General features: G+C 44.9%; 1 pseudogene; it reads left to right on the top strand.

The window, feature by feature from the left end:
* Positions 1 to 3,922: 3,922 nt before the first annotated feature.
* Positions 3,923 to 21,835, top strand: LOC144373171 (hexokinase-2-like; annotated as a pseudogene).
* The last annotated feature ends 434 nt before the right edge of the window (positions 21,836 to 22,269 follow it).

Genomic DNA, 22,269 nt, shown 5'->3' on the forward strand with positions numbered 1-22,269 from the left:
GTGAAGATTTCTTAGGATGCAGAAAGCATTAACCATAAAAGGAATTTTTGATAAAGTATAGATACCGAGAAACTAATATGGAAATGATTACAGATCTGGAGAAGATATTAGTAAAACAGACCATACAAAGTACTTTTAGCTAAAATGTATAAAGATCTCCTAAAACTCAATCACAAAAACACAACATAGAAAAAAGAGCAGAAGACTTGAACAGACACTTCACAAAGAAGGAGTGTGAATGGCCAATACACACATAAAAATGTGATCAATGTCGTTAGTCATTGGAAGATGCAGATAAAGGCACAATAATATACTACTAGCCCTGCCCCTCAAGTGGTTCCCACACTGATCTGCTAATACATGCATGCTGTGCCTCAGTTTCCCTACTGAGATGACACATATTAGAAAGATTGACAGCACCCAATGTTGGAGAAGGTGCAGGGTAACAGAAGCCTCATGTCATGATGGAAATACAAAATTGGAACAAGCATGGCAGTTTCTCGTAAGGCCACACATACACTGACCTAATAATTCTTCTCCTTCGTGTCTATTCAAAGGCCATCACAACATCTACACACAAAAATACTTGTAAATTAGTTTTCACAGTAGCTTAATTCATAATGGTCAAAATTAGAAATAGCCCCTATTTCCAAGACTAGGGGGCTAAATAAACACATTGTGTTTTCTTTATAAGGTAGAACATCACCCATTAATAAAAAGAAACACATTAATGATATATACAACAATGTGGGGGAATTTCAGATATTGTCCTTGGTGAAAAAAACGGGGCCAGACACAAAAGAATGGCACCTATGAAATGATCCTGCTTATGTGAAGTTCTGGAGGGGGTGGTTCCTGGGAGGGAGAGGTGGGAGTGAGCCACGAGGAATGACTGAGGAGGGAGAAGAGAGATCTTTCCAGGGATCTGGACAACTGCCTTTCTTAATTGGTGTGTGGGTTTCACAGGTGCATTCATGTGTCAAAATCATACCGTTAAAATTTGTGCATTTTAATTTATATAAGTTTTACCTTAAAAGAAGAACCACAAAATAAATTAATAGTTGAGTCACAGTTGGATAGTATGGGGTGGCACAGATGAAGCAGGAGGGGCAGAATGTTGGTCATTGCTGAGGCTGGGTTGTGTGTACAAGGGAAGCTATTATGCTCTTCTGTTTACCTTACATATGTTAAAGATTTTTAATAATAAACAGCACAGGGGGCCCAGCCCTAATGAAATTAGACATTACCCTAATAGGTTTTAACTGGGGAGAGGAAATGCTTTCACTTTAAATACCTGAAGTGGGAACTCCGGGTGGGGCTCAGGAGGGAAAAGGGGTTGGGTATCATATCATGAGGACCTTGTGGACAGAGTGGTACAGATGAGTGGTATAAGTTGGTGGAGAGTGACGAAACTGTCTACTTCACATCCTCTTACCCACATCCCTCTCGCAGAGCCCTCTTCCACATTGAGCCTCAATTGATTCCCATACTGATTTGTTACAACTGATGACATGTGCATGCTGTGCCTCAGTTTCCCCAGCTCTCTCACAGAGCAGTAGTCAACTTCTCTGCAGTAGTCAACTTTCTCTGAGGGGAAAGGGAGGTTTTAGGCTGAGGGTCTTCTAGCATCCTGGTAGGAGGTAGCTGGATCCAGACACGTGTGTGCTCGGGCAAATGAACAACTGGGCATTCCTTCATAGTCATATTATTTTAATATTAGTTTAACATTCTCCTAGTGGAGATAGAAAGAAACAGATTTTCTTCTGAGAAAAGAGATGTCATATCTCCTTCTTTTTGTTCCAATTAAGAGATTAGCTGCATTTCATTTACTAAATTAGAGAACTTCTTGGGAGGCATGGTAAAAAATAACAAAAAATCATGAAATCTAAATAATAAAATGCCTCTGCTCTTCCTGGTCAGAACAGCAACTGCCTGGGCATCGATCCATCTCTCACACTGCCAAGCCATCCAACAGGATAGGTCAGTGCCTGTGGGCTTCCAAGTTTGCATCTGAGGCATCTCTCTGCTGTCAAGAGTGGGCTCCAATCACCCATTATGTGTGGAACCACATGAGAGGCTTGAGCAAAAATGTTGCAAAAGTGATGTCAGAACAAGGCAAGGCCTCAGAGGTTCACATCCAGGCAGCCAGCTGCCCAAGTGGCCCTCCTGTCAATCCAGCTCTGGTTCTGGCCAGGAAGCTAGGACATCAGGCTGTGGGTAAGTGGCCCAGTTAACTAGAGGCCACCTTTCTTGTCATATCTTCATTTCCTATGACCACCCATCTTAGGGACTGTACCACTTGCTCCCTTGAGGTGAGTCTTGTCCTTCTGTATTGCCCTCTCCATCATCCCAGTGAATCAGCTTGGCCTGGTAGAAATCTAGAGTCCAGCAGGCCAGGGTTAAAAAATCTGAGCCTAATGCCATGGCTTGTGTAACCTACATCAGTTTCCTCTTTGTCACACAAGGACAGTGACACCTGATTGTTTCCCCATGTTGTACAGATTTAGTGAAATCATGTGTGTGTAAAGTATTTAGCAGTGCCTGGTCCAGTACTCAGTAAGGATGGTGAACTTGGGAACAATTAAGAAGGTGCTTTTGACACGGCAGGTGCTCAGTGAGTATTAACTGGTTCAACTGGAATGCAGTGCAGAAGCACAGCACCTGTGCTGTCTCCTCAGTTCTGTCTCATTTTGACTAAATGAACAGCATTTGTTCATTCACAACATACAGCTCACTGTGTACCACATCTTGCACTAAGTGCTAGGAAATCAGAAACAAGTACATCATTAAGGTAGAATCCCACCCTAGAGAATCACACCCTGGGGAGCCCAGCAAGGAACACCCCTGAGTTGTGTCCCTCTCTGCAGGAGATCATCACCTCCATCCTGATAAGTGGGTGGATTTGGCCCAACATCCAGCTGGCTGAGTGCTATGGACTGAGGCTAAAGCACATGAAGTCAGATGAGATCCACTTGCTGCATCCCCAGATGAAGGTGGGTGCGGTGCAGGACAAGTATGAATGTCTACACATGGAGGCTGAGTGGAGGTAGGAATGTTGGGTGGGGAGGACCTCTCTGGCCTCATCCTTTCAGCATCTGGAGGTCACCAACTTCTCTTTGAGGGTGCTGAATGGCCAAGAAGGAAGTCAGGGGGCTTTTTGGGGGGCTGATTAAAAACCTGGCTCATTGTGAATGCAGCTTTCTCCAGGGCTGAGGAGCTGTGGGTCCTGCTCAGTGTGATCACAGTTGTGAGAGTGCCCACCAACAAAACCCTATTCTTTGTTGCTCTTCAGAGAGAACTGAGTATTCCGTTTTTGAAAGTAGAAAACAAAGATAACTTCTTTGGATTGCCCCTAGGTGATTAGTTTTCTAGAAAAGAGGAAAAAATAGAAAAAAGTTACTCATTTTTGCTAAGTTGGTTCATAGAATGCCAACACAGAATGTTCCACCACTCCCCCAGTCACAAGAAACAGGGATGCTGAAGTACTACCTGATGGTGAGGTGAACTTTCCTTTCTGGTAAGATAATTGGCTAGGAATTTGTGTCTGGGGGGTCTGCCAGGGCCACCAAAGGATGTCCTATTTGTAGGGCGTGCGAGGACATTCTGATAACTTTGGCTACGATTTACCCCTTCCTCTCAGGGTTATTTTGACAGATGTTTAGATAAATAGTCTAAATGGAAGACAGCTTTTAATGAGTACTAACTAGTATTAAGCCCTTATATGAACTGACTCTTTTAATCATTTGGGGAACTTTTTATGGGCAGTCTAGTTACCATTCCCATTTCTTCGATGAAAAACAAATGAAGACTCAGAGAGTAAGAAGATCTGGTACAAATTCAACTAATTCCTTTGTGAGCCCAAGGTCTTAATTTCTTTGCCATTCTGCCTGCTCATCTTCCTGTATCATGTGTCCTTAGCTATTTGACCACAGTGCTGAATGCCTGGCCAACTTCATGGATAAGCTCCAAATTAAAGACAAGAAGCTCCCATTGGGCTTTACCTTCTCATTCACCTGCCACCAGAGTAAACTAGATGAAGTAAGATGGGTTCTTCAGAAGACTTGCTGCATTGCTTCGCTTCTGGAGCTGGGAGGACTGGGAAGAACGCCGTGGTGGCCATCTGTTGCTGTGGTGTCGGCAGTAGCACTGAGGGATTTTATAGCTAAGGATTCAGTATTTAGAGTTCTGGGCTCCAGGTGACTGTGCGTGTGTGGAGGTGTTGAGGGGTGAAAAAGTATCGGGGAGGTGGGTGCTCTTTGTTACTCTGCATTTCACACCTATTGCACAGTGTCCCAATCCCACCCAGGGCGACAGGAATGAAAAGCTAGGAACTCTTTTGATCCTGAGTGTTTTGATGAAAGGTCTTGGAAGAAGGTTGCTTCATGAGTTAATGATTCAAGGATATACATATCTTATTTTGGCAAGTCTAAAGTTTGCTCCTTCTATTTCTTAGAGGTAGTAAATCCTGAAGGAATCACTCATTTGATCTCCTTTCCTGAACCTGGGAGGATCCTGAGTTTCTTTTTCCTCCGCTAGTCAGGAGACAGTCTACAAATTCAATCATGACTTTAGCTGGGCATCAGAGAGCTCTACTAATGATGCCTGCCAAAATGTGGCCTGTGTTTAAATTGTAGAAAATCAATATTCATTCCTTAGTTTTTTTGTAGTAGAGTTTCCTGGTCTCATGGACCAAGGGCTTCAAGTCCAGTGGTGTGAAAGGCAAAACGTGGTGGCTCTGATCCGGAAGGCCATCCAGCAGAGAGGGGTGAGTGTGGATTGGTGGGACCTCAGGTGTGCAGGCCCTTTGGGATTCACCCTGAAGTCTGTGCTCAAACTCAGCCTGAGAAGCTTTTGTAGAGCTTAAGGGGAGGTATTCTTCTTCTCTGCTATTACACAGTAATTTTATATATGATCAGATGCCTTTGGGGTTTTGAGATTAACATGGTGGAAAGTAATCTTAGTCTTGGTGCAAGAAAAAACCTTGTCCTGAAGAAGACTTCATATCATTTCAAGTAAGGAAGTTGGCATAATGGTGACATGACAGTACAATGGGGCCGAGAGTGGACAAGATAAAGTTCTGTCATAGGAGTGGGAGGGAGAGAGAGAAAAAGAAAAAGGGAGAGAGAAGGAAGAAGAGGGGAGGTGAGAGGGAGAAGAAAGAGAAGTAGAAGAAGCCAACAAGATTGACTTTTCTTAGTGCAGTAATGGCTACAAACTAGACCACAGGGCTGGTGTCAGGAAAATGGTTCTCCACAATGAGAACAAGCAGGGTGGGAGTGAGTTGCCCGATGTTCACCTGGGTGTGGATCTAGCTTTCCAGCTCGCACCTTCCTTGGCTCTGAGTTGGGTTAGTAAGCCTGTTGCACTTGAGCTGTGTGTCTTGCTGCTCTTTTTCCATCTTCACATCCTGTATCCATCCCTTATGTGATGGTGAAGGTCATAACCCTCCATTTCATTCATACAGGACTTTGATATTGACATTGTGGCTGTGGTGAATGACATGGTTGGGATCATGATGACTTGTGGTTATGATGACCAGACTGTGAGATTGGTCTCATTGTGGGTGAGTGAGCTCTGGGTATGAGAGCCGGATGTGCAGTTGGGGGAGTGGGCTGAAAAGAAGGGAGTGACCTGTAGACTGGGTTATATTTGAAGATAACAATGTAGTGTCTTTGGAGGGCCAAGCCAAGGCTTGTGGAGCTGGGGGTAGTAGAGTTCTGGATAATATATTGGGTAGTCCAGGAGTCTGCAGGAAGGGATCCTAATATGGAGCAGCCTTGGACAGTAGCGTGATAGGAAGATGGGGGCAGGGGAGGGATGCATAGGGAGGTGCTTGAGCAGTTCCTTGCTTTGGTCAGGCACTGGCAGCAATGCCTGCTACATGGAGGAAATGTGCCACATCGACATTGTGGAGGGCGACGAGGGGCGGATGTGTATCAACATGGAGTGGGGGGCCTTTGGGGACGATGGCGTGCTCAATGACATCTGCACGGAGTTTGACCGAGAGATGGACATGGGCTCACTGAACCCTGGGAAGCAACTGTGAGTGGGCCTTTGGGGGGAGGGGTTGGGGGTGTGTGTTGGGAACTGAGGTTGGGGCTGCTCAGGGACAGGGCATTTGTTTTCAGGTCATCTCTATAGTCTTACTTTGTCCCCCAAAGTTTGCCAAGGTACCCACCAATTATGGGAACATTTGGGAATATAAATTGCTGAGAGGGCTCTAAAACCAGCGTGAGTGATAAACCCAATCATCCTTCAACACATTCACTTTGGAAGGCCATATCCTAGTTCTTAAAAGCCCCTTAGTAGCTCTCAACCACTGCACCCCACAAAGGACCAGGCTATATCATATCGCTGCTCACTGCCAACCCACAGAGTCCCAGGGCCTCCTGCTTCAGTTGCAGACTGATGAAGGCTTATGGAAAGGCTGGCTTCTCAGAAGCCTTTTTGGGCTCCACCCCTGGTCTGTGGCCCAACCATAATCTCGAAGTAGATCGGATAAAAGGCCCCAGCATTTTGTGACCTGAATCTTCTACACTCCAGCCAGGTCAGAGTTGGTTTTATGTTATTTTCGACTCTTACACAACCTTATTTCATTCTCACGTTTGCCAAATGTCTCTGAAGATGTTGAGACTGGATTGCTACAAGCACTAAACATAGTTACAAAACATTTTGAGCAATGCAGCATCTCTATGGTCTTCTTGGTGTTGGGACTGTTTTGGGAAGTCTTTTCGCACAGATCTCTATTTAGAAAGGAAAACTAGCCCTATATACCAGGTCAGTGGTGGGCAGCCTTTTGCTTTACTGGGGAGTCCTTTCTTCCTCAAAGCTTGGTTTCATTAAGTCATAAGCTTTTTTTTTTTTTTTTTTTTTTTTTTTTACGTGTTGAAATGTGAGTCCATTTACCTGAACTTAGGAACATACCGGTTGTGTCTGCCATAGGTGGCCAGAGGTTTATGAGCTGAGAAGTCACTCACTCAATGCCTGCCTCCATTAATGAGACATGCCCATGTCATTCCAAAGAGCCCTGTACCCTTTGAAGTATCAAAAGACAAAATTCCCCACCAGATCTTGACAGCATATTCCTGGTTTATCCATTAAAAAAAAAAAGATTGGGAAGTCATCTTTCAAATTGTCAGCTGAGGTAGCCCCAAAATCATGAGCGATGACATCACACTGTAGAGACCCGCTTGCCCTGGGGGTGTTTCCCTTAGCTTCTATACAACCAGCTTCACATGTGAAGATGTGGAATCCTCACTGTTGAAGCCAGGTTACTCCCAAGGCAGGTGCCCATGTTGGTGCTTTGACATTTTCAATGTGCCTTGTGCTCGGAACAAATGCTGCCACCTGTCCCTTAGCTCCAATGCTTTCCGACTTGGCCTAAGTTGTCTCTTTGTAGGTAATGTCCAAGTCCCTTCCACACCCCTGCTCTTGGCCTCCTTGTCACTGAAGCCAGTCCTAGACAGTACCAGTAGCCCTAGGAGCCTCCTCTCTCTAAGACCCAGAGGCTTTCTGAGAGACCAATGGGTCTTTTTGCCCAAAAGAGATTGAGTTTCCTCTGCCACATAGTCGTCACTGGAAAGACTTCTAAAGAAAACAGTGTCACCTAGTGCTGCAAAATTAAATTACCAAACTGCCTCAGGTTGGGAGCTGATCTCTGCCTTTCTAAAACATGTTTCTTCTATCACCAGCCTGCTCCGAAACTTCCATTGTGTTTACCCCCAGACTCTTTGAGAGCTGTTCTAATTTGGTTTTGTAATCTTGCCTCTCTATCTTCCTGCCCCAACTTGTCTCCCCACCCCACCATTTTCTCAGGAATCCACAAATTGCCTTAAAGAGGCTTGTGCCTATGTTTAATCAGGTTGAATTTTTTTCCTCTTGAAAAAAAATATTGGGTCTCTACGTGAGATTCTATTTCAAAGAAGCTTTTTTTTTTGAGAGAAGAAATTTTAAAAAACATTCTCCTACACAAAATTAAATTACCTAAAATTCAGTCTGTCCAGAATGTTCTATACACTTGGTTGTTTCATCTGTTTAAATCCTGTTTTTTCCCATTGTTCAAGACTCACCAGCCTGAGGGTCAGTCCTAATCCCGCAGTTCCTGCAGCCCCCCAGCTGTCAGGTTGACACACACCTGAAAAAGTTAATCCTTAATCATACTGTCCTCTAAAGCATGCTGAATCTCACATATTTGTGTCTTGCCTCCCTAGGAAAGTTGTGCATTCATGGACGGTGGGGGGGTATTATTGCTTTGGTCTGTATTTCCCTGCAGGTTTGAGAAGATGATCAGTGGGGTGTACATGGGGGAGCTGGTAAGGCTCATCCTGGTGAAGATGGCCAAGGAAGAGCTGCTGTTCCAGGGGAAGCTCAGCCCAGAACTGCTCACCACAGGCAGCTTTGAAACCAAAGATGTCTCAGATATTGAAGAGTAAGTTTCTGGTCCCAATGCCTCTCCCCATAACCGAGTGTCTGGTTATGGGGAGAGGCATTTGGAGAACATGGATGAGGCATTGGCTTTTGACTCTTTGAGTAGGAGGTCCACATGATTGCCTTTTTTTGGGGGGGGTGATAATGGGGATTGAACTCAGGGGTGCTTAACCACTGAGCCACATCCCTAGTTCTTTTTAAAATATTTTGTTTAGAGATAAGGTCTCGCTGAGTTGCTTAGAGCCTCACTAAGTTGCTCAGGCTGGGTTTGAAATCATGATCCTTCTGCCTCAGGCTCTCAAGCTGCTGGGATTTTAGGCATTTTCCATGTCACCTGGCCACAATAGGGTCTTGAAGGTTACCCATGGTGGGTCTGTGAATTCACTCTACCTACTTGTCTGTGCTCCTGTGGATTTTGAGGGTGATGCTAATGAAGTGACTCAGGGTTCTAGAAACAGTTGGCCTGCGCATGCAGGGACTTGGGCTGTTGCCCTGGGTTAAATCCTGGAGGCATTAATGGGGGCACCTTAACACTTGTTTGCATCTATCTCCTTGTTCTTCTCCTGAATTTCTGACATGTCTTTTCTTATCAGCAGTTCTCAAAAGGGACTACCCTGAGCCCTACTTCAAAACAGAAAAATAGGTGCTTGGATGCCCACAGATATATTTACCCACTCTTAGTCCAGCCCGGGGGTGGGAGTGAGGATGGCCCATAGTATCCTGATAGCTGGGGCTAGTTTTCCATTATTGCTATTTCCTCATGTGAATAGAGGGGGTCCTATTAGTTGAGGAACCAGGTAGAGAGAGGAGGTGATTTCAGTGCCAAAAGGAGCAGTGAAAGCATTCCAAGGACTTTGTTCTGAGTGGAACCTTTAAACAGTGGCTAAACTTGCTACACCCCAAGGGGATGATAGTACTCAATATAGTGAGGCATTTGGCTCCCCTGAGAAGGGCACTTATGGTGTCAAATCACCTACCTTTTCCCACCATCTTCAGACACAGACAAACTCTGGCTGCTTTAGAGAGAACAGATGGGCAGCACAGCTGGCACATGTTTAGAGGTGACTGTTTATAGAGGCAGAGATTCTGTCTGTTTACCCTAAGACAAGTAAATGGCAAATGAAAAGGGTGCAGAAGGTCCATGAACCAGGTCTTATCTTCATATTAGCACACAGAAAAGAAATACTGGTTTTACTTACTGGGGGAAAAATGAGCCAGGTTAGCACTGTATGTGAGTGTGTGTGAGTGAGAGAGAGAGAGAGAGAGAGAGAGAGAGAGAGAGAGAGAGAGAGAGAGAGAGAGTGTGTGTGTGTATGTGATGTCTGGGAAAGATACCTCAAGGTGACGATGTTGCATTGTATTCCCTCCTTGTTGTCCCCACCCTGCTCACAAACAGGTAGCAAGGTCATAAGAGAAATTGTGTCCTCACTGATAGATGGGGTTTGCTGGAGCTGATGGGCTTCCTTGCCAACCCACACCCTCCTCCTGTTGGCCACAGTGGGTAAGACAAGTGCACACACACTATCTTTCTCATTCCCAGCGATAAGGATGGCATCCGGAAGGCCTACCAGGTGATGGTGTGGCTGGGTCTGAATCCATTGCAGGAGGACTGTGTGGCCACTCAAGGGATCTGCCAGATTGTGTCCACACGCTCAACCAACCTGTGTGCAGCCACCCTGGCTGCTGTGCTGCAGCATATCAAGGAGAGCAAGGGTGAGGATAGGGTGCGCTCCACCTTTGGGATTGATGGCTCCGTCTACAAGAAACACCTTCAGTGAGTCAGCATGTTGGGCCCAGGAGTGAAGGAGGTCCCAGAGTACCTGGGACCTGGTGACTCCATCGGGCAGCTCTGTTTTTCATCCCAAGGTGTCAGGGGTCTTTGTAGAATTATAGTTCCCAATGGAGCAAGTGGCTACTGGAGGATGTCATTCCTGGTGTGGGTGGAGGTGATTTCTGAAGGCTGATGATGACTCAGAGCTCCCCTGCATGCTGGGTACTCTTCTTGGCCACCCTCTTCTTTATAAGACAGAGTTTCATTCTTTACTCTTATGATTCTTGGTGGTTCTTATATGTGCTATGTATTCTGCCAGGGACCACCTCAGTCCTGGGGGTTACCAGCCTCTGATTTGGGTATTGAATTGATGCCATGCTGCATGTTTTGATCCCTTGGGTTATATATATCCAGATATTCAAGTTTCAGTTGGGACCTGGAAGATGCCTCTTGTTGCACTCATTTAATTTCTCCTAACATGAGTGCCAGGTCAATATGGCATCATTAACTGAGCTGGTCACTGTGGAAGGTCTCAGCTCTGAGGTCCCCTAATCTCCTAGCTCAGTGCCTCCCAAACTTTAGTTAATGTGCACATGAATCACATGGGGATCTTAAGAGGCAGATTCTGAGTCAGAAGGTCTGAGGTGAGCCTGAGATCCTGAATCTCACAGCCTCCAATGAGGCAGTTGGCTCATGGACCACACTTGGAGTACCAGAGCGATACCTCAAAGCAGTCAGCACCTGGAGAGTTTCTTGCCAAACATAACATGTTATCTTTAGCTGTTCAGATACCTTGAGATGGTTGGAAGAAATTGGCAAAAGAGAGGTGAGAGTGCAGAAGAAGTTACATCTTCAAATAAAATGAGTTATGGAACATGAAAAATGGGTAATGTTAGAGCCACCTGATTCTATTAGACTGCAGAGGCTGATTGCAATCTCCTGGGCAGAGGAGATTTTTTGTGACTGCACATAGGGAACAGTGTTTTGCAAGAAGTGTCCTTTCCTTTCAGTGGGGGATAAACCCCACCAGGGCGGTCATCTGAGGTTTTATACAGGGATTCCTAACATGGGAAAATGTGGAGGGAGAAGGCTGAGGGTAGCCTCTGCTCTTGCAGGCCCAACTTTTGGGCTGAAGCAGTGAGCCATTGTGCAACCATTTATACCACTGACCTTAACTGTGGACACCTGTCTCTTATCTCACCTGGGCGCCTACAGTTTTGCCAAGCGTCTTCACAAGGCTGTAAGTCGGCTGTTGCCTGACTGTGTCATTCACTTCCTCGGCTCTGAGGGTGGCAGCAGCAAAGGGGCAGCCATGGTGACTGTGATGGCTTACCGACTGGCTGATCAACAAAGAGCCCACCAGAAGACACTGGAGCCTCTAAAACTGAGCCATGAGCAGTTGCTGGAGGTCAAGAGGAGGATGGAGCTTCAAATGGAGCGAGGTATGAACAAGGAGACACACTCCATCTCCCCTGTGAAGATGCTGCCCACCTACGTGTGTGATACCCCCGATGGCATAGGTATGCAGCAGAGATGCTCTCCTGGCAGGCCTTTGTCCTAGCATCGATGATTGGGGAGGTCCGTTAGCATTAGCCTTGGACATTTGAACTGCCACCTGTTTTTGAAGCTATATTACTATAATACTAGAGTCAACCAGACATACCTCAGCTAAAATCAAACAGTACTTACTGGTACCTACTATGTATCAACACACTTAATGCCTATTAATTTATTTAACATTTGTTAGCTATTAAAGATTAGTAGTTACTTTTGTGTATTAACCAACTGCTGTATGTGGCAAAAAACAGAGGCCTGAGAAGTTAAGAAACTTGCCCAAGTTCACGCTACTAGCAAAAGTCAGAGCTGGGATTCAAATCCAGGAATTTAGGTACCAGAGCCACTGCTCACAACCATTACTTGGTCTGGTTCAAGGGTCAGTATACTGTACTACCTGCTTTTGCTAATAAAGTTTTACCAGCACACAGCTATGCCCATTGGTCTGTACAGCATTCATGACTGATTTGCACTACCCTGGAAGAGTTGAGTTTATCACTATAAACCCTCTTGTAGGTCTTGTAACCTAATAAATCAAGGTCTTTTCCCAAATCAGAGAAAATGATTGCTGAGCAGGCCAATGTAGCAGTTAGTATAGGTTCCAGAGACTAGGGTTTGATCCTTCTCCCTTTTTCTAATGATGTGATTCTACATAAGTAATGTTGTCCATCTCAGCCAGATTTTGATCATCCATAAGAAAGGAATGAACTGTATCCTTTAGGATGGCCTAAGTGTTGGATGGGGACTGTGTGTGAGGCTTGTGGCACACTGAAATTGCCTAATGGTGGAAGTTTTTCTCATTTTAAAAGATTTTCCTTCTAATTCTTTTAAAGAATTACACTCTCTTTTTCCTTCTCTAGTCTGGAATCTAACCTAAGGTGGTATTTGATTTGGCACAAATAGCATATTTAGATAGTTTTAAATGTACTCTATCAGCATCCCCAGAGCTCTGCAGTGCTCACTTTGACTTCTGGGCCCCCAGCATGTGGACTCATTTGAGAGTCACTAAGGAGCCAGCAGAGATCTCATCCTGGGGCATCTTTTTTTCTTCATCATTAAATAGAGCTCACACTCCATCACCCCCTGAGGCTGCTGAAGCTGTAGAGTGGGCCCTGTCAGGGGAAGGTACATAAACTGTCACTCTTTGTCACCCCAGCTCATTACCTCCTTGGATTTGTTTTCCAGAGAAAGGGGACTTCTTGGCCTTGGACCTTGTAGGAACCAATTTCCAGGTCCTGCTGGTGCGTGTGTGAAATGGGAAGCAGTGAGGAGTAGAGATGCACAACAAGATCTACTCCATCCCACGGGAGGTCATGCATGGCACAGGCGAGGAGATGAGCAGCATGGAGCCTCCAGGAGGGCCCAGGAAGCTTCTTGCTTTCAATGACAGCTCTTTCCTTGTTCACCCATGGACCTGGAGAAGGTTGGTGCGCCCCAGGCCCAGGCTGCTCTCTGGGTTTGTGCCTGAGCTTTCATTTCTTCTGGATAGAAACCTTGAGCTCCTACTGAGGTCTTGTTGGGGCTAGCCCATCTAGGCCAGGGCCTCTTTCTTAGTGCTCCAACTTCTCCCCACAGCTCTTTGACCACATCATCCAATGCATCACTAACTTTCTTTAGCACATGGGCATGAAGGGTGTGTCTCTGCCTCTGGGTTTCAACTTCTCCTTCCCCTGCCAGCAGAACAGCTTGGATGAGGTAACAGTGCCTTCCCATAGGGCTCTCCTATGGGCTTTATTGACCTTAATGAGTGAAAGAAGGGCACTAGTGACCCTTGGGGAGTAAGGGCCCATTGATAAGAATAAGTTGGTTGAGGCTGGTGAAGGTTAAATGGGTTAGTTAGGATCCAACTTTCTTTGGAAGAATGATGATGGTGATGCTAAAACAAAACATGAAACTCACATATTTTAAGCACTTATTTGTATGCCACATAATACATTTAGCTTCCCATGTGCATTATCTCATTCAATCCTCACAGCAACCATCTATGTTAAGTGTTCATATGCCTAATTTTCAGTAAAGAAGATAAGGTCTACTTAGGTACTTGGTGCCTTGCTCCAGGTCATCTAGCTTGGGAGTAGCCAAGCCACTATTTGAATTCTGTTTTTCTGATGTCTTGAGCCCATGAGCTCAAATTCTCTCTCCTGCTCCTGAGGCTTTACAGGCTCAGGCATTTTTATTTTGTCTCCTGTAAATGTGGATGCTCTGGTCTTTCTAGACTCACTTTTGCCTCTCATTCCTGTTCAACTTGCCTTGGATGAATGAAAGAGGAATTGAAGATCTGGTGTTCCCAGATGTTCTGGATAAGAGTACATAAAGAGATGGAGGACAGCTGAGTAGGCAATGCTGGGATCTGGGCTGATGGCTTCGATATTAGAGTATTTTTATTTGAACAGTGGTTCCTCTCTGACATAGCCAGTCATGTAGAAACTTGCATGCATGCTGCAGGGTTATGGTGCTGTGGATGCAGTTTCCAGGTGCAAAAGGCATGGTTCCTGCCTTAGATGCTTCCAAACAGGGCTGTTGAAGCAAGCTCAGGAAAGTAAGAGCTGCTGTTTGGACCATGGCAATGGGATACTACAGCTCTGAAGACGCAGTGAGGTGATAATCTGAGTGCAGTCCTGGAGGAGGTGAGGAGTACTTGGAGCAAATTAGAAGAATGACTTGATGGGGAGAGGTTTTATTTATTTATTCTTAAATTTTTGAGAATTATAATATCTATATTATATAGAAAAGAAGAAAAAATGATTAATAGAAAAGTAAAAATAACATTCCAACAAGGTCCTTCCAGACTTTTCCTACAAATTTTTATTTTATTTTATTTTAAACAGACACTATCTTTTCATACCATGTATTTATATATTTTATTGGGTATGATAACTGTTTTTATCTGAATAGAAGTAGTTTATCTGAATAGAACAGTCATCCTGCTGGATCTTAATCTGTATGTTCCAATTTTCTGTAAAGAGCACATGTTATGTCTAGGATCATAAAAATGAACAGCAAACAAAGGGAAAGACGATTCTATCTGTTAGCTGTTGAGGTCATCCTGATGATGAGGTATTAGCAGGTGCTCAGGAGGCCTGAGGGCCTCTGGCTGTACTTACTCGCTACTGGCCTTGGGCAAGTCTCCCCAGCTGCTGGGGACTGTTGGTGTCTTTTTATAAGGATTACCTGAAGTGATATTACTTGGACATTCTATAAATTTTAACGCGTCAAACTTTTGCCAGAGATATGAAGCTAATGTGCAGATGAGAGAGATGGGTGGAGGTGAGCACACCCTTGTCTGGATGTGAGTGTGTAAACCAAGGCTCCACAGGAATGCGCTTTGTTCTTCTGAGTCTCTTGGGATCTGTTCATGGTGTGACACATCCAGGTGGATGAGATGCCAAGGTGATGGGCATGAACCACCAAGCAAGGCCTGGGGACACCATGCAAGTGGGAGGTAGTGAGCACACAGTCCACTGATGGGTCCAGCCTCTTGGGAAATGGATCTGGGACTGCTGACACTGGTTCCTGGTGTTCGGCAGCACAGAGGGCTCCAGTGAACAAAGATTTCTCCCACGTGCAAAGCCACCGGGCATTTACTTCCAGATGGCCCTGTGACATGGTCAAGGGCCACATTAAAGATGGGCCCACAGAGGACTCTGAGAAGCCTTAGAGAGCTTTCTCACTAAGAAATGTGAGGCCTAGACACTTCCCCAGCTGTGTCCAGGTACTCGTTCACTGGATACGGAAGTATGAAAAATTAAGAGATGTACTGACCCTTCTGATTTAAGTGAAGGACAGGTACAGGGCAAAACTGCTTTGCCCAGTAAAGGAAACATGTATTGGGACATTTGCACAGTGCTTATGAGCCATTAATTGGAGTCAGCAGGTCTGGAGGTGAGTCCTGCTTTTAGCTTCAAACTAGGCCTAGGCAAGTCACCTGGGTGCCTGGGTTACCTGTAAAAGGTGGGTGTGATCATAATAAATGTTCTCCAAAGATGGCTGTGGGGATTAAATGGTGTAGCATATATCATGCACCAGCATTGGTGTACAGAAAGTACTCAGTAAATCCAAGCAGCAACCTTAGGAACAACCTTAGATTGAGGATCACTGGTAGGTGAGATGGCTAGTTACTCCAGGGAATCTGTCTAGTTTAAAAGATTGAGAGCCCAGAAATGACCCAGCAACCCTTCTCTGAGGTCTTCTCTGTGCTTTTTAGAGTATCCTCCTTAAGTGGACCAAAGGCTTCAAGGCATCTGGATGCGAGGGTGAGGACATGGTCACCCTGCTGAAGGAAGTGATCCACAGGCGAGAGGTAAAGGAGACCCCATGCATTGATTCCTTGATGCTTGAAGTGATCTGTGAGGGCCAACATTGAGTGCAGTTGCTTTGGCTGGCAGGAAAATTGATGTAATCACTCAGCTCAGCAATGGTTGAGTGTCCACTGTGCATAAAGCTCTGTTCTGGGTGTGGGGATTCAGGAATGACAGCAAAACAAAACAAAACAAAACAAAAAAGAACGTTTGTTCTCAAACATAAACCCATAATCCAATGGCAACTGTTATTAAGGGCTAAGATAAATGAAGTTGGACAAGGAGAGCAGATAAAGTGAGCAGGGAAGTAGCAATCTTAATAGCAGCACAATAAGGAAGTCTTCATGCAAGCCTTGAGCGAGCCTAGTATGAAATAAGGGAGTGAGCCACAGCATTTGAGATGTATTTTATATACATGTAAGTGTCCTTGCAAATGTCTGAAGGGAGAATGTTGGGGTTCACTTGTGGACTAGGCATCTGCTTCTGCCTTCTTAGGAGTTTGACCTGGATGTGGTGGCTATGGTTAATGACACAGTTGGAACTATGATGACCTGTGGCTATGAAGACCCTCACTGTGAGGTTGGCCTCATTGTTGGTAACATTATCAACCATCCTCCCCACAGGGGCGGGGGGTACAGCCTTGGATGGGTGGGAGGCTGGAGCTGAGTGAGACCTGGTGTCCCTGTGATTGGCAGGCATGGGTAGCAATGCCTGCTACATTGAGGAGATGTGAAACGTGGAGCTGGTGGATGGAGAAGAGGGGCAGATGTGCGTCAACATAGAGTGGGGGGGGCTTTAGGGCAATGGATGCCTGGACGACTTCCACACGGAATTTGACAAGGCTGTGGATGATCTTTCGCTCAACCTGGGCAAACAGAGGTAGGCACCCAACTAGGTGAGGGCCTTGTATTCCAGAACTGGACAGCAATAAGTTATCGGAGACTCCACCATAGCATTTGCAAGGAAGCTTATTATCTTGAGATGACAATGGGTTTCTTAGAAAGTTCTGAGTTAGTAAACATGAGGAAGCTGCTTCCACCTGGAGGCTCGGGAAAGTGGAGGTGGGGGTGGGATCAAAACCTAGGGCTGAGTCTGTGAGGGAAAAATGATGAGTGGACCACTGCTGCTGCAAGGGTAAAACAGCATTGCTGGGGCACCCACACAGGAGCAAATCCTTTCTTCCTCCCCCAGCCATCCAGCGTCAAGCACCCTCTCTTGCCAGAACTGCTCAAGGGCCAGCATCACAAAGCTCCATGAGTGGTGGTGGTGATGGTGGTCGGGTGAGGGGAGGGTGTGAGCAGACAGCACATGCTCAGTTTTGCTGAAGGTGGAGGATCAGTGTGAGAGGACACTAGGAATCCTGCTCAAGTGAATTAAGTGGCATTCCTTTCCTGCCATGCTGTCCTCCACTTTCCGTTCTGTCTCAACACATCACACCACCTTCCTATTTAACCTCCATGAATTACAAGTTTGAGAAGTTGATCAGTGGCATGTACTTGGGCGAGATTGTCCGTAACATCCTTATCGATTTCACCAAGCGTGGGCTGCTCTTCCGCGGCCGCATCTCAGAGCAGCTCAAGACAAGGGGAATCTTTGAAACAAAGTTCTTGTCTCAGATTGAGAGGTGAGAGTTGATTTAGGGTTTGGAGGAGGATGCGGTCATGTCCTATGTATTTCTCATGGACAGACAAGCTGAAGGATTTCACAGCTCAAGTGAGATCAGAGCAGGGCTCACACAAGTCAGTCTAGTGGCTCACACATGAAAGATGGTGCTGAGCATGGCATGGGGACATGAACAGGGATATTGTTGTATATTTAGGTCAAATAGAACAAGAAAGATACCCCATTATAGGATGTAAATTAAAATGTGCAGAGGAAAATAATGTGATGAAGCATCCATGCTTGGCTTGGGGATTCTCCTTCACTGCTGGCTGCAACAATCAGGCAATGAGGATTGATTAAAGAGGACAGGCTTCACTCTATCAAGGACTAAGTAAACATCAGGCAGGGCAGAATCATGCTATGCTGTGTCTTGTTAGACTGAAGCCTCTGTCCTCTGGTCTAATGGCAGAAAACTCTATTCCAAATTAGAATGGTGAATTTCAGAGCCCTTAAATAATTAATGCTATGGTTACTCTCAAAGCATAGACCAGGAACTGGGTAACTGACCTGAGTGGGCCCCAAGGGCATCTGCACCAGTGAATAGAGTCTGCTCAGTTGATGGGTGAGGAGATGATTCTAGGTCTCTAAAATAGTTTTCTTTATAAAATAGGGTTTATTTTCTTACTACAATTTTATGTGCATCTATTTCATAAAAAGGACACAAGCAGAATGCAGACTACCCAGTGTGGGGAATGGAAATCAAGCAGGAGTGTAATGCTAGTGAGTTAATGCTTTTCCTGAAGACCCAGGGACAGCAATGAGAGAAGGGACATAAACGTGTTCTACAGCTAGAAATGCCACATGCCAGCATGGCCACTGTCTTTATTATTTCCAAATGAGTAGACAATGAAGTTCTTTTGGTTTTGGATATGTTTTGTAGTGACAGTGTTCTACCTTCCCTGCACAAAGTAGAATGAGGACCTTCTTTTAAAATTTCCTGTCACTCTCAGGATAAAAGAGCCAACCAGAGAGGGGTCTCCAGCCCTCTCTGCTCTTGACTGACCACTCACCGTCTCCCTTCCACCACAGAGACTGCCTGGCCCTGCTGCAAGTCCGTGCCATCCTGCACCACTTGGGCCTCGAGAGCACCTGTGATGACAGCATCATCGTCAAGGAGGTGTGCACCGTGGTGGCATGGCGGGCAGCCCAGCTCTGTCGTTCAGGCATGGCTGTCTTTGTGGACAAGATACAGGAAAACCGTGGGCTGGACACCCTCAAAGTCATAGTGGGTGTGGATGGGACCCTCTACATCCTCAGTGAGTTCCTGACCCCAGACCTTTATCGCTTTGTCTTTGTCCCCATTCCCCTTTTAACTTTATAGAAAATTATTATTAAATAGTTGTTTTTAATGTTTGTAATTTGGAGATCAGTAATCAGAACCAGAATCAAGCCTGTGTTCAGTATTGGACATGTGTTGCCCCCCACCCCGCCCTGCAATTGCACCCTCTCCCTACTCTGCTAGAAATAAGGGCTGCCCCAACTCAGTCTCTTGCTTTTTTTTCCCCGAGTCTCTATGTTACACATCTATATTGTTTAGTAAACATATACTAGAAATTGAGCATGATTTTTGAACTTGCCATGAATAGAATCACATGGCTTCTTCTGTGACTGGCTTTTCTCACACAGCATTTATGGTTTGTTTATTTATTTTGGAGATGGGGTCTTGCTATGTTGTCCAGGGTCTCAAACTGCTGGGTCTTGAGCAATACTCCTGCCTCAGCCTCCCAAGTGTGTACTATGTGGATTATTTCTAGATTTTGACTCATATTACAAACAGTGCTGCTGTGAATGTTCTTGCAAACATGCTGGAACTCAAGCAAGATTCTCCCCCTATGATCTAGGTCAGGGAATTGGCAATCAATAGCCATGATTGCTCATGTAAATCAAGTTTTATTGGAAGAGAGTGGCACTCATGTGTTTATGTGCTGTCGATGGCCGCTTTCATACTACCCATGAGGAGTAGACACAGACAGACCCTATGCCCTGTGACACTGAAAGGGATTGCTGCCTGGCCCTTTGCTGTGCCCTCAATATGGAAATATCAAGTTCCCCTTTCTTTCAACTGTATTCCTTGTTTCCCTTGTCTTCTCCTTTCTCCCTTCTTATTACCATTTTGCTTCTGTCTTCTCTCACTTGTCTATTTGTATAATTTATTTTGAAGTGAGGAAGTAGCCCATATACTCTCTTCTGAAAGCCTTTAAGCTAAAAGCTAAAGGAGTAGAGCAGTGCCCAGCCTGCACAGTACCCACGGGGTGAAGTGAGGGTGGAGAATCCTGGATTAAACTGTGACCACCTCTCCCACAAATACATTTGTGTATTTTTTTCCTAAATCAAAATGTTTATATCAACATTTTTATTTATAAACATAGTTTCAATATATTTGGACAGTATTATACACTATCTACATAGCAGCTACTTGATTTTTTTCAATTTTTATTTTAATTTATACAGGACAGTAGAATGCAATTTGATACATCACACATAGTTGGAGCATAATTTTTCATCCTTCTGGATGCACATGATGTAGAATCCCACTGGTTTTATAGTTATATATGTACATAGAGTAGTAATGTCTGATTCATTCTACTATTCTTTCTGTCCCCATAACCAACCCCCTTATTGTGAATTAGCATGCACATATCAGAAAAATCACCAGCCTTTGGTTTTTTGGGATTGACTTATTTTGCTTAGCTTATTCTCCAGCGCCATCCATTTACAAGCAAATACCATCATTTATCTTTAAGACTGAGTAATATTCATATATGTATATGTATTTTCTTAATATCAATCACATTTTTTTATTCATTCATCAATTGAAGGGCACCTAGGTTGGTTCCATAGTTTAGCTATTATGATATAATGAGTTGAGCTGTCACCACATTTATTTTAATGACCTAAGAGGCTCTTTGAGTCTGCACTATTAGTGAAAAGAGGGGGAGGGACCTCCAAAAATCCACGTCCCTCTCCTCAGTGATAAGTCTCATTGTAAAAATAGGAGTCTTGGCTCCAGATGAGGGTTGGGAAAGGGACTTTTATTCAGCTTTCTCTTCCTGTCAAAAAATACATGTGATAATCAACTTATAAAGAGGAAAGGGTTATTTTGGCTCACAGTTTCAGAAGTTTCAGTCCAAGACTGGTTGGCCCTGCTGCTTTGGAGCCTGTGGAAAAGTAGCACATGATGGCAGGAGTGTGTGTGGAGCCAAACTGCTCACCTTGTGACTGGAAAGTGGAAAAGAAAGAAAAAGGAAGACCAGAGTCCCACAATTCCCTCCAAGGGCATAGCCCCAGTGACCTAAAAACCTCCCACCTCTTACATGAGGGACATTTAGATCCAAACTGTAGCAGGGATGGAAACCTAGCTCCTGACCCTGGGACTGGGCATCCTAAGCTTCACAGATGAGAGGGCATCCTGACCCTCTTGGATTGGGATGGGTTGGATGGTGACTGTCTCTTTTTCCAGTCCCATAGGAAGATGATCTGTGATCTCTGTAATGTCCTAACAGAAACCCTATACATCTGCCCCTCTTGCCTTCAGTGGCATTTTGGAGTCAGTGTAGGTCTGATGTGAAGTAATAACCCTTGGAAAATATAGAAACCACATGCACAGGATTTGGTCCTCCCTGCAGAGGAGGTTACACACTTCTGCAAGACTCATAGGTGGCTCATAGGACTGTTGAACTTCTTTCACTGATTAATTTTAAGAGCACAGTTCACCAGAATCCCAAGGCATTTGTCCTAGAGTGAAATCTTAGCTCCCTTGAGCTAAGAGCTAAATGGGTACACTGTGATATTGAACTTGGACAGATTATTAGCATCTCCCAGGCTTAATTTTCTGGTACAAATAAATAGACCCACAGTGTAGCTGTCGTGCTCCTCCTCTTAATTACTTGTGTGTTGCCAACATTACTTCTCACCTCTGAGCACACAAATCTGTCATTATTAAAGTGCTTTGTTCTTTTGTCTTTCTCTCCCTTTTTCCAGTTTTGCCAAAGTCATGCATGAGACTGTGAAGGACCTGGCCCCTAAATGTGAAGTGTCCTTCCTGGAGTCAGAGGATGGCAGCAGGAAGGGGGCCACGCTCATCACTGCCGTGTCCTGTCACACCCGTGAGGCTTGTCAGTGATAGAACCCCCGAATTCGGAAGGGACTTCTCTGCTTCCCCCTCTTCCCTGTTTTAAATTATAAGGAGTCATCTTTTTGTGTCAGAGACACAGTCCCCTCAGTTTTTCCTTGGCAGAGAGGACCAAGTCAGATTGGGATTTTTTTTTTTACATTCACTGTAAAGTTTTGTGCCCAAGTCTTGGCCTTTCTGAGCTACAGAAGCCAGGACTGTTCATACTGGTCACAACCATTCCCATTGGTTCTCAAACAACTTAAAAAAATAATAATAATCCTTAGCACCCCTCCCTCCTCCTGGAATTCCACATCTCTGTGGAAAATTGCTTGACAATAACTGAGAAAGGAAAAAGATCAAGGCTAAGAGAATAATAGAGCCAATGATAAAGAAAAAATTTAAATTAGTTCCTATTGTTTTTAACAAAGTGTTGAGACCATGGG

The sequence above is a fragment of the Ictidomys tridecemlineatus genome, unplaced genomic scaffold, assembly GCF_052094955.1.
Source record: "Ictidomys tridecemlineatus isolate mIctTri1 unplaced genomic scaffold, mIctTri1.hap1 Scaffold_280, whole genome shotgun sequence".
Classification (NCBI taxonomy): domain Eukaryota; kingdom Metazoa; phylum Chordata; class Mammalia; order Rodentia; family Sciuridae; genus Ictidomys; species Ictidomys tridecemlineatus.